We start from the raw sequence: 13,145 nt of genomic DNA on the forward strand, positions 1-13,145 counted from the left end.
AAAAGAATATACCTTATTTCAAATAACAAGTCCCACAGTAGGGCAGTTCTGGGGTTGGTTACTTTAGTGGCTCACCAAGGCCATCAATGGTGCAGAGTCTTTCTGTCTTTCAGCTCTGTCATCTTCAGGTGCGGACTTTTGTCCTCACGCATTGTCCTCTCAAGGCCACAGATGACTGCAGAAGGTCCAAACTTGACGTTCCCGCAAAACAATAACCAGAGGCCAGAAGGCAGGAAAAGGGCAAGTCACATCTTGGGTCCCTTTGTTAGAGGTAAAGTTTCCCAGAAGCACCCACCAGATATCCCGTTATGTGCCGTTGGGCAGAATTTTTATCATCTGCCCGTTTTTAGACCAGTCGTTTGCAAAGGAATAAAATTGCCATGTTGGAGCTCAACAAATCAAGAGTCGTCTTCTGGGACTGGGGAAGGGCCTGGCTTCTCCCCAAACCACATGACTGCCTAATACCTTAACAAATCAAAATGGGACTTCTTGTTAGCCAGGAACTGGATGGAAGGGAGAATGGATGTTGGAATTGCACGCAACATCTGCCACAAGGGGTCTATTTTGGACAAGCTGGTCAGAAGGTCTCGTGAGGAGATGACATTTAAGGCAAGATCTAAACAGGTAAGAAGTGGAAGAAGTTGGGTGGGATGGAAGGAGAGCTTTCAGCAGAGGGAATAGCATGTGTGTGACAAGCACAAGGCAAGGAATGACGGATGGATTTGGCTAGTAAAGAGTCAAGGAGCTTTTTTTAGATTCAGACAGTTTATTGCTTACATAGACACCAAAAGGAAGAGTGGCCAAAGGTGCCAGCTCCTAGTGGCCCTCAGGTAGGGCAACACTGAAACAAATGGGGCCAGACGACGGCAACACAGATGTTAGGACTCCCAGCTGAACTGTGTCGTTGGAGGGGTGAGACAGAAAGCCTCAGAGCTCCCCACAACCTGGAGGCTATGAGAAACCATCTTATGACAACGTTCCCAGTAGGTACGGAAGTGAGTGAGAAATGGCCTTGTAGAAGCTCCTCAAAAGCCTCCTTTGTGTTCCAGGAGGATCGCAAGGCGTTCTGCCAAGACTTAGATTCCGCTGAGCTTCCAGCCTTGCCTGTGTGGACTATGTGGAGGCGTGTAAGGTTGCCAGAGCGCCATGGTGGAGCCACTTCCCTACAGTGCAAAGACCTTGAGGCAGGTCAGAGCTTGGTATATTGATGGAACCAAGTGAAGATGAAGATGAAGATGAACGTGTCCCAATACATGATAAGTGAATGGCAGAGTTACAGAAGATTACAATAGCGAAATAAGCAAGCGCCAGATGTTGTAGGCCTTGCCAAAAAGTCCTTCAAAGTTTCTGAGCAGAAGAGTGAATAATTCTTCTGTGGGGAAAACAACCAGCCCAAAGGAAAAACCTGCAGATCCTAACAGTTGGAAATCCTCAGTGAAGGAGCCCAGGCAGGTCACCCTAGTGCAATGGTTCTTAAACTTTTTAATCTTTGGACCTCTTCCTATTCTTAAAAGTTATTAAGTACCCCAAAGAGCTTTTAAAATATGGATTATATATATTCAAAATTAATATGAGAAATTTTAAAAATATTTACTCATTTAAAAGTAACAATAATAAACTCATTACATGTTAACATATTTTTTTGAAAAACAACTAGAGTTTCCCAAGCAAAATTATTTAGTGAGAAGTGTGGCATTCTTTTACATTTTTTTCAAATCTCGGATTCTTTATCGATTCTGTTGTGCTATCACAGGTCATATACCCTCTAGAAAACTCTACCGTACACTCAGGAGAGGGTGAGAGTCAAAAAGGTAAATAATGATTTAGTATTATAATGAAAATAATTTTGACTTCAAGTACCCCCTAAAAGGACCCCTCAAGGACCCCAAGGGTTACCTGGACCACATGTGGAGAGGCATAATCTTAGAGTGAAATCTTCTCCAGTAGTGGACAAGCACTCATGCACGTAAAGCTTCCAACCAACTTTTCAGTGCTTGTATTAGCTGGGATGTTAGTTAGAGTAAAGTCTAAGTTGTTGTACCAAGGAGATCCCAAAAGATCCCAAAAGAAGATAGAAATTAATTTCTCTTTGCTCCGCAGATATTTACACACCTAGTTTCTTTTCATTTCATTGGTTTGCCATCCCTGAAAGATTGTCTTCATCTGACCATGGGCCATCTGTGGTCCAGCTTGTGGGAAGGGAAAACAGAGGAAATTCAGGGCAGCAATTTTGGTTTGAGCAAACAAGGCAGAAACAGCACATATGAATTCCACTCCACTTTACTGGTGAAAACTTGGTTACATGACCTCATCTAGTCCCAGAAGAGGCTGGAAAATGTATTCTTTAGCCGGGCAGCCAAGCATCCAGAGAGAAAAGATTTGGGGGCTAACCAGTAGTCTGCAATACCTCACTCTCAAATATGAACCATCAGACAAGTGACCCCAGTCCATTTGAGAAAAGCCGTATCATGAAAGAGAAAAACAACTAAGCAAAACAGAAACAAAACAAAAGCAATACAAACAAAGAACTTGGCAGAATCAGAACAAGGCAAGGAGCACGGAAAATCTAAACCAACCAACCAACTCTATAATTGGTATTCTCAAATAAAGAGAAAGATACTACTGTCCATGCAACTAGAAGATGCTGTTAAGAAAAATAGGTAGAAATGAAAGACTGAATGTTTTCCCCTAAAATCAAGAAGGAGGCAAAGATGCCCACTCTCATCACTTCTATTCAGCATGTGGAGGTCTTGCCCTGTACAATAGCCTACAAAGGACAAGAAAAATAAATAGGAGGCATACAGATTGGAAAAGAAGAAGTAAAACTGTCTTTATTTATTGTGTATGTAGAAAATCCTAAAAAATATTTTTTTAAAACTATTAGAACCAATAAGTGAGCTTAGCAATAATGCAGGACATAAGATCAATATACAAAAATCAGCAATAAACATTTGGAAATTGAAAGTTAAAAATACTACAATAGCATAAAAAACATGAAATACTTAGGGATAAATTTACTAACACCTGTATGATAAAAACTACAAACATTGCTGAGAGAAATTAAAGAAGACCTAAATAACCGGTGAGCTATACCATATTCATTGAAGAGAAAATTCAATATTGTTAAAATGTCCATTCCCCACAAGTTGATCTAAAGATTCAAAGCAATCCCAACCAAAATTCAAGCAAGCTTTTTTGGTAAGAATTGACAAGCTAATTCTAAAGTTTCTATGGAATGCAGAGGACCTAGAATTTTGAAAAAGACAACAAGCTTGGAAGGTTTAGTGTACATGGAAGATATCGTGTCCCTTCATCCATAAAGCTATAGTAGTCTAGAAGGTGTCATATTGGCTCTCAATGCAACAGAATAGAGAAATAAACCCTTGATTTTTGACAAAGATGACAATGTTATTTAATGGCAAATGGATAGTCTTTTCAAAAAATGGCACTGGAGCAACTGGATATCAGTATGGAAAACCAAAATTACTTGTCCCTTGTCTTACTCCATAACCCCAAATTAACCTGAAATAGATCGTAGACCCAAACATAAAAACTAAACTATAAACTCAGTTCTAGAAGAAAAGCAGGAAAAAATCTTCATGACCATGGTGAGGATTTCTCACATAGGACACAAAAAGCACAAACCATAGATGAAAAAACAAATTGATAAATCAGACTTCATTTAAATGAAAACTTTTGCCCTTTGATACACATTGTTAAGAAAAACAAATTTTTAAGCCACAAACTGGGATAAAATATCTGCAAGGTGTTTTTGTGATACAGGACTTGCATCCAATATGTATGAAGGCTCTTACAACTCAATAACAAGACTACAAAATCAATTAAAAAATTTTTTTAAATAGACGAAAGATTTGAATGGAAACTTCGTCAAAGAATGGCTAACATGCCATTCTGGTCCCGTGGCCCAGTGCTTTGGTGGCCTGGGGTTTCGCCAGTTCGGATCCTGAGCGCGGACATGGCACCGCTCATCAAGCCATGCTGAGGCGGCGTCCCACATAGCAGAACTAGAAGGATCTGCCACTAGGTACATAGCTGTGTACTGGGGAGCTTTGGGGAGAAGGAGAGAAAAAAAAGATTAGCACCAGATGTTAGCTCAGGGCCAATCTTTAAAAAAAAGGAATGGCTAACAAACACATGAGAAGACGCTCAATATCATTAGTCATCAAGGAAATGTAGGTTAAAACCATAATGAGTTACTATTACATATCCACTAAAATGATTAAAATGAAAAAGACTAACAATACCAACTCTTGGGGAGAATGTAGAGTAACTGGAACATTGCTGGTGGGAGTGTAAAATGGTACAATCACTTTGGAAAACTGTTCGGCGGTTTCTTATGAAATTAAACATGTATTTATTATACATTTTGGCAGTTTCATCCCTGGATATTTATCCAAGAGAAATAAAAACTTATGTCCATACAAAGACTTGGGTATAAATGTTCATATCCAGTTTCTTCCTAATAACCCCAAATTGGAAGCAACCCAAATGTCTATCAAGAGGTGGAGAGAGAGAGCCTGTGGTGTGCAATGGAATACTATTCAGCAATGAGAAGAATTACTGCTACAAGTGACAGTACGAAGGAATCTCAAATCCATTATTCTGAATGAAAGAAGCCAGGCACAAAAAAGTGAAAATTCTATGATTTTATTTACATGAAACTCTAGAAAACACACATCTAATCCACATTGTCAGCAAGCAGATGGGTGAGTGCTTGGGACCAGGATAAGAGGCTGATTGACTGCAAAGTGGCTCAAGGGAACTTTTGGGGGTGATAGAGGTTCCCTATCTTGATTGTGGTGGTGGTTACATGGATGTATTAATTTGTCAAATTTTATCAAAATGCACACTTAAATAGGTTCATTTTATTGCTTGTAAACTACATCTCAAAAAAGCTGGTTTTTATTTTTAAGAAAGTAGAATATAAGCTCCTAAGCAGAGGGCTTTTTCCCTATTCACTGCTCTATTCCCATCACCTAGAACAGCGCCTGGCATATAGGAGATTCTCTGCAAATATTCGCTGAACGAATTATTGAAACCATACAACAGCTCTTGGAGATTAAAAATTTGAGATAAAATTTAAAATGAAAAATTCAATAGAGGGGACTGGGAGGTAAAATTATTTCCAGAAAGTAGAACAAAAAGATAAAGAGATGGATGGTAGGAAAGAAAAGATTAGAGAACAATTCAGGTGTGACATCCTACTAATAAGAGTTTCGGAAAATAAAGAGGAAGATAGGATTAAGTAAATAATACAATGAACTGAAGGACATGTTTTAGATTAGAAGATCACACCAAGGAGTGCACAACGCATGAAAAAGACTGACGCCAAGACTCATCACCATGAACCTTCAGAACAGTGAGGACAAGAAGAAGATTCTAAATGCTCCCGGAGAGAAAAGAACTGGAATCTGGATGGCATGGACATCTCACCAGCCCCGCTGGAACTTAGAATACAACGGAATAATGCTTGCAAATTCTAAGGGAAACTGGTTTGCTCCCTAGTGTTCTGTACCAGGCCAACTGATCAAGTGAGAGGCTAAAATCAAGATATTTTCAGAGTACGAGGTCTCAGAAAGTTTGCCTCCTATGTACCATTTCTCAGGAAACTACGTGAGGATGAGCTGCAGCAAAAAGAAGGAGAAAATTTTAAAAGACGTGAAACATAGGATTCAGGAAATGGGAGATCCAACCATGAGAGAGACAAAAGGGATCTTTCAGATGATGGTGAAGTGAGCTACACAGCCCAGAAAGCAGCCAGACCAGCTGGGAGCGTGAGGAAGCAGGGATCCAGGGAGGATGCTGCTAAGGAAAAAAATTGTGTTTGAAAATACTGAGAGAAGATTGTAACTTTATTAGGTGGGGATTAATTAGCAGTAGGTACACAGAAAACTAAGGAAAAATTTTAAAAACAGAGATAAGTTTAATTCCAGGGGAAAGGAATTTATTTGTATTTGAGATAGGACCTAGTGTCCTAGTATACTACGTGGCTCCATGGTGAATAACATTTTCATGGTCATAATTATGTAAGCACTTAATGATCTCATGAAATAGGAGCTAGCAGCTCTATTGGGAAGATGAGAGAGAGGAAAGATGATATCATTTATATGAGCTAAATCTCCATCCTCCATAACAGGAAGACAGTAATATTTACAGCTGAAATTCAGTAAATAGTTGTATAGAATGTGGTTTACAGACGTGAAAGGAAATGCAAAAGAAATAGATAAAAGAATCGAAAATGTTGGCCTCTGGGAAGCAGGAATTTGGGTGGCGAGAGAAGGGGCAGGACTTCTGTTTGTGTCTGTGAGCCTTCTGGAACTCTCTGGTTCATTATGTAGATATATAGCTTTGATAAAAATTATAACTGAAAGAAGAAGAAAGACAGATCGTATTAAAGGAGAAAGCATACACAAGAATACACGATAAGACTTGTCTCCCCAAACTGCTAACAAATAATTACAGAGGATGAAGGCCATGATAATTAGGCAGTATAAGAAGACACATATTCTTCTCAGGCAGAAACACGGCAGACTTTTAGCTGAAGGGAGATTTCTCTCCTTTTGTATAGTATTTACTTTGTTGGATTATAAAAAACGTAAAATGTGTTCACTGTAGAAAATAGGAAAAGAGAAAAACATACAAAAGCAAATAAAAATCACCTCTAACCCCAATGTTCAGGAATAGTCACTGCCAGAAACAGGTCTTTCCTTGGTTTTTAATGTATCAATAATTGGGATCAGACTGAATATATAGCTTTGTATCCTGCCTTTTTTCACTTTACACTCTCTTGTAAGAATTTTCCTGTCATCAAGTATTTTTTGTAAGCATGCGGGAAGAAAAAGAGAATAGGAAGTGAGGAAACTGAGTGTGTCAATAATTCATTTGGAAAGGGGAGAAGAGAAATGAGGTGGGAGGCGGGGGACAATGTGGGAAAAGAGGGGTCCCCCCACTGGTGGGAGATACTCGATCCTGTTTGTGGACTGATAGGAATTATCTGGTGGTGAGAATGATGACTCGAGGGGGTGGGGGTCACTGAAGGAGCAGAGTCTTTGGAAAGGCCAGGGGTGTGGGGTTTGGAGCACAGGTGGAGGCATTGCCCTCGCAAGAGGGGAGGAGGAGGCAGGGCTGGTGCAGATGCAGGAGGGTTGAGGGTTTGGTGGTGGGAGATGGCGGAGTCACGTCGGATGGTTTCTCAGTTAAGTATGTGATAAAGTCATCAGTAGAGAGGAGGGCAGAGGAGGAGGGGTGGGAGGTTCGAGGAAAGATGAGAAGATGTGAGACGTCCTGTGGAGTGGAAGCAAGACCACCCAAAAAACATAGCAGCACTGCTGGGTGGAGTTGAGCCCATGTGAGGTTTGTGAGCAGAAACACCAAGTGACTGGTCAGCAGTGTGATCCTCTCCAGCAATGGCCAGCTGCTCAGGCCGGGCCTGGAGAATGCATAAGGTAGACTGCACCCAGGGTTGGGGTTTTGCCATGTGGGTTATGACAACAGAAGGAGGGGAAGAGGGGGCATGGGTAGAGGGATTGCAAGAGGTGGACCTTAGAATCTAGGCTGGGCGAGAAGGGGGAAGTCAGGAAGGGCTGGTGGCCAGTGAGAAAGTGGTACTTGACCAGGAGGTCTCATCAAGCTCACAGATGTGTGGCCACAGGAGGACCCAAGCGAGCGAGCTGGAAGGACAGGAGGTGGTGGTCAGGAAGTGGTGTTTGAAATGAGAGATTTCAGAGGAGGCTTAGTTTCTGGTGAGGATGAGGTTCAGGGAGGTGGGTCAAGGAAGAGGAAGTAACAGGTGGGGAGAAGGTGCCTGGATCCCAGGGGCTTCCAAGGATCTAGGAGTTTTAAAGAAAGGAAGAAGGAGGAAAAAGAAATGGGGAGCAAGGAGAACTCTTACTCCCTTCCAAGTCCCAAGGTAGTCAGAGGGTGAGGGAAGAAAAGTCTTCCATTGAAAAGGCTGCAGGAGAGGCTGCCAGGAGGGGAGCAGTATTCTGGGCAGAGATGAAGATAGAAGGGAGGTTGCCAGGCACAGACCGAGCCACCAGAGGGCCCTGTGGGAGGGCTGAGAGGACGGGAATGGGGGCACCGGGAGCAGGAGTTGGGTTGGACTAGAGGTGTGCAGAGCAGTATGAGGGATGAGAGTCAGAGTGACTCCAGTACCCACCGCACTACTCCTTGAGTGCCCACAGTGTATCCCACACTGTGTTACACCCTGGGAATACTAAGTCTATAGGAACGTGCTGGTCCATCTTAGTTTAACCCCAATCCCCAGATCCTGCTCTGTAGGTGGGGAGGTCAGTCCTTTGGCATCAACCCAGCTCACTTGCCAGCTACTTCCAGGTGGGTTAGGCCAACGGGAGGCACTAGCAGAAGATGGAGGAGGAAAGAAATTGGAGTATTTCTTCCTTGCTTCTCCCTCGCTTTGGGCTGTGTTTCTGGCAGTGGCGTGGCTGCAGCCTCTATAGGTCCATCCTTCCTTGTGGTTCTAGCTCTCAAGGGACTTTGGTCACATTACTCTCCTGCCCCACCTCTGCCCCCCAACATACTCCTAGGTAGACCAGTCATTCACGTGTTGGTTTCTCCCTTCCTTCAACACAGCTCCTGCCCAGCTGCTCTGTGCCCAGCACGGTGCTGGTGCCAGCGCTAAGAGATAAGTGAGAAACGCACAACTCTGGTCTTCAGAGTCTAATGTCTGAGACTTAGAGTGCAGGATTTGTCGGAAGGGAGGAAGGGAGGGAGAGAGGAAGGGCAAGAAGGGGGACAGACCTTATATCTGAGCCAATCCCACGAATCCATCCTCTCCAGGTCACCAAGCCTGAGGTCACAACCAAACAGGTCTCTGAAAGGTCACAGATCAGGTAAAGTGGGCACCTCTGTTGCAGGGAAAAAACACTGAACTTGAGACTCAGGAGGCCTGGCTTAGGTCCCAGTTTTGTTCCTTTTGCCAATTCTGTGACCTTGAGCAATGCACTTGCCTCAGTTTTCTCCTCTGCTAAGTGGGGATGGGACAACACACCTCTCATGTTCAAAAGTGGTACACGAAAGCCTCTCCAGGCTGTTCTAGTCGCACCCACCCCTGTGCCCAGGCAGGATGCCCTCCTTACACTGGCCCTTCTCCTCTTGCTCCCTCAGAATTGCAGTCACAGCCAGGAGCGATAAAAACCTTTTACCCTAATTGGATGCCGCACACAACTAACTCTTCACATGAAAAAGACAGGAACAGTCATGAAAATCGTGCCCTCTCCCCTGCTCCAGGATTGTGGAGTAAGCAAAAATCTTCAGCTTCTAAAAGATAACGTGGAAAAGGAGACAGATGGGCTCTGGGAAGTGCCGAGGAAGCCCAGGAGGGCTCCGACTCACCTCTGCCCTCCGAGGTGGGTGGAGGGGCAGGGAAGGAGGTGGTGAGGGGGCTGGAGCCCTCTCAGGAGGGATGGGGGCTAGGTGTAGACCCCAACAGAAAGCTGGACACGGTTCTGGGAGGCACTTCTCCATCTCAGCTGAAGCCTGAAGGGACCTGGCACCAGCCACGCAAAGTAAAGAAGTCTGGGTTTTTTTCTAAAAGGGAGAACTTCATGATGAGCTGAAACTGAGAGGTCAGAGGAGCGCAGACAGCCATCCTGGGGTCGTGTGGAGGGGGAGGGGATCTCTGAGCTCCCAGGATGGCCCAGCGGGGACGTGCTTTCAGTCCCAGCAGACATATTGAGCACCCAATTCCTGCGAGGCACCGTGTCAGACCCCAAGGAAACAAAGGTGAAGTAAGCATGGCTCTTGCCCTCAAGGAGCTCTCAGCCTGGTGAAAAACATCTGGATATGAGACAAATGGGCCACATCCCGCCCCTCGTCATAAGCCTCATCATAAGCCATGGAAACACATCAGTCACGGTCAAGGAGTCTCGCCTGGAGAAGAGTGTCTTGCTGGGGTCAGGCCTCAGCTCTGGAGCGAATGTCTCCTATAGGGGCAGGCAGAGTGTCTGTCAGGGCACTGGCACCTGGGTCTGGGCCCACTGGAGACTGGTCAGGGGGAACGGAGGTCTTATGCTCCAGGGACTTGGACTCTGAGCTCACCTGGGACCACCCAGAGCAATGCTCCTTGTGACCACTAGGAGGAGCCAGTGTCCTCCAGTGGACCACAGGGTGATGCTCTCCAGGGACGAGGAGCACTCAGTTGGTGGGAAGGCAGAGAGGGTCAGAGATCCTCAGGCCTCCCCTAAACACCTCCCCTTTGACCCTGGGCTCTGACTCTCTCCTCTGTCACACATAGTGGTGGTGGTCGGAGTGGGGTTCCAGGTTCTGTGGAAATAGGCAGGTTGTGCATAAATCAAAAGCAAATCTAGGGGTCAGCCCAGTGGCACAGCGGTTAAGTTTGCACGTTCCACTTCCGCGGCCCGGGGTTCGCCAGTTCGGATCCCGGGTGCGACAAGGCACCGCTTGGCAAGCCATGCTGTGGTAGGCATCCCACATATAGAGTGGAGGAAGATGGGCACGGATGTGAGCTCAGGGCCAGTCTTCCTCAGCAAAAAGAGGAGGATTGGCAGCAGTGAGTTCAGGGCTAATCTTCCTCAAAAAAAAAAAAAGCAAATCTATATTCACCTTCCCGTCTCAGAGTGTGAGCAACTAAGGGGGGCAGTTTTAGCCAGGTCACTCTACCCATCTGAACCTCAGTTTCCCCATCTGTAAAATGAGAGGATTAGGTCAGCCAGGTGATTTCTGAGGCCCCTCAGCTCCAGTTAAAGCGAGGATTCCGTAACCATGGGGATCCTGCAGTGGCTGGTTCCTGGCACTGCCCTTTCCCTCTACCCTCCATCTTACTGTCTTCTGCAGGTGCACGGCAGCCCTTCCCACCGCGGAGCTTCCTGCCCTTGCTTCCCCCTCCCCCAGCCCCAATTCAGGGACATTCCCCCCGGGGGTTGTGAGAGGGAGAATCCCTGGGAGTCGGAGGACCCCTGTCAAGATCCACGCTCTTGGCATCACCGGGGCCTCTTTCTCAATCCACGATTCACTCCAAGCAGACTGTGTTCCCAGCTCTCAACCAGACCTCTCCGTCTGCACATCTCTGAGGCACCTGCATCCCAACACATCCCACGCTGAACCCCCCACCCCCACGCCAGGCTGCTCTTCCTCTCAGCTGTCCATCTCAGCGGTGGCCCCACCACCCTGCCAATCACCAAGCCTGAAGTTTGGGCGCTAACATCATCCCCACTCTTCTCACACTCCCCTTTTCCACATTCATGTGGCCAAAAGTCCAGATGGGCTTACCTTGAATGTGCCCACCTCTCACTCTCTCGTGCTCCTGCCCTGGTTCAGGCCTGCATTATTTCTTTCCGGAACCCATTGGTCTCTCTGACTCCAGCCTGTCCTCTCTCTAATCTATCATCTATCTATGCTGCTGCCAGAGAGCTCTTTCTAAAACACAAATCTGATTATGCACATCTCTGCTTTAAAATCTTGGCTGTAGCCTTGTGGCCTAAAGATAAATCCAAAGTCCTAATGAGGCTACCAAGTCCATTCATGGCCTGACCCTTGCTTCCCAGTGCACGCTCATTTCCCAGCATGCTCCCTGATCCAGCCACACCACATGCCCCTCCCTCTTCCCCGATCAACCCCTGTTCTCTCAGGGTTCTCCTTTGCAAACATCATCCCCCAGCTTAGAATTCTGATTTTTGCTTGGTGAACTTGGACTCCTCCTTGAAGACTGAGCTCCAGGCTGTGAAGCCTTTCCCAAGGATCCCAGGCAGGGTTCCCATCACACTTCTTACAGATCTCTCTTATCTATCTGCTTCCCCTCTAGACTGCAAGCCCCTATTTAGCTCCGTATCTCCATATCTAATCAATGCCTGGTGGGTGGCAGGGATGCAACACATGAGTCTGAATGAATGAATTCATATATGAATGGCCTGGGAAATTGCATGCTGGGTTGAAATCTTCCCTTTTTCTCTGCTGGAGCCCATTAAGCAAAGGAAAGAGAAGAGGGGTAGATGAGGTAGGGGAGAAGGGGAGGCCAGACCAGCCAGCCTTGTGGACCACAATGAGGAGTTTGCAGTTTTTTTCTCTGCTGGATCTCACGTACACAAATTTAATCAAGTAGCTCTTCGTCTTGAGAGAGTGATGTCTTCTCATCCTCATCCCACTGACTATTTTTTTGGTCTCTCCTTTCACACACAGTGAGAACCCACAAATATTTATCTCGTGTGAATCTTCCATTCTCCCTACTTTTGCTGACAAAAGAATTTGAGTTTCATTCTCAAAGCAATCAGAAGTCTCTGGAGGCCTTTAAGCAAACGAGTGACATGATGTGGCTTCCATTTTATAAGATTGCTCTGTTTGCTCTGGGAGAACGCATGGTAGGGGAGAAAGTGGAGCTGGGAGACCCAATAGAGTCTGCTGAAGTGGCACAAACGAAAGCTGGTGTGGGCTGGATGGGTGGCCGTGGAGACAGCCAAAGTGACGAGTTGGCGAAGGTTTTGAAGGGAGAGCAGACCAGACTGGCTGGCATATGAGATGTGAGGATCAAGAGAGAAAAAGACCTCAGCAGTGAAGGTTCCAGAATCTCTATTGAGAAGGGTTTGGGAGGCAGTCATTTGTTTGGAAGGGGGCCAGAGAACTTGTCTAGAAGTTGTGTGCACAGCAAGCACACGGTTCTTATTTAGACTCTATTTACTCAGGGCAGGTGAAGAGGGATGGATGCTTAGGGAGATGATGGAGGGGGAGGGTTTACCCCTCTAGCGGCTTCCTAACACCACCGCAGGCCTCAAGGCCTTTGTGTGGAAGGTTCCGCCTAGAGCCTGGAGAGGTGACTTCTGCCCTTGACCCCCAGCATCATTTTACCACACTCTTTTACTTTCTTGGTAGCACTTCTCAAAGCACTGGCATAGTGCAGCCCGCTTCCAGAGCTTTGATGCAGACTTGACGCTCCTCTCCACGTCTCCTGCTTCGGGGACCTTGACAGGTTGTGATGGAGAGAGAAAAGCTAAGAACTGAGCAGAGGTCCAGGCCTTTGTGAGAGGTTAGTGCAGGGGTTGCACCCCAGCGAGGAGAAAAATTAAGGCCTTAGACCTCCAGCTGGAAGAAGCCCCAGCCCCAGAAAGTGGTACTGGCCCCTACCCCTACTTTCCCCCCTCCCCCAGCTCAGC

The sequence above is a fragment of the Equus caballus genome, chromosome 11, assembly GCF_041296265.1.
Source record: "Equus caballus isolate H_3958 breed thoroughbred chromosome 11, TB-T2T, whole genome shotgun sequence".
In the NCBI taxonomy this organism is placed as follows: Eukaryota; Metazoa; Chordata; class Mammalia; order Perissodactyla; family Equidae; genus Equus; species Equus caballus.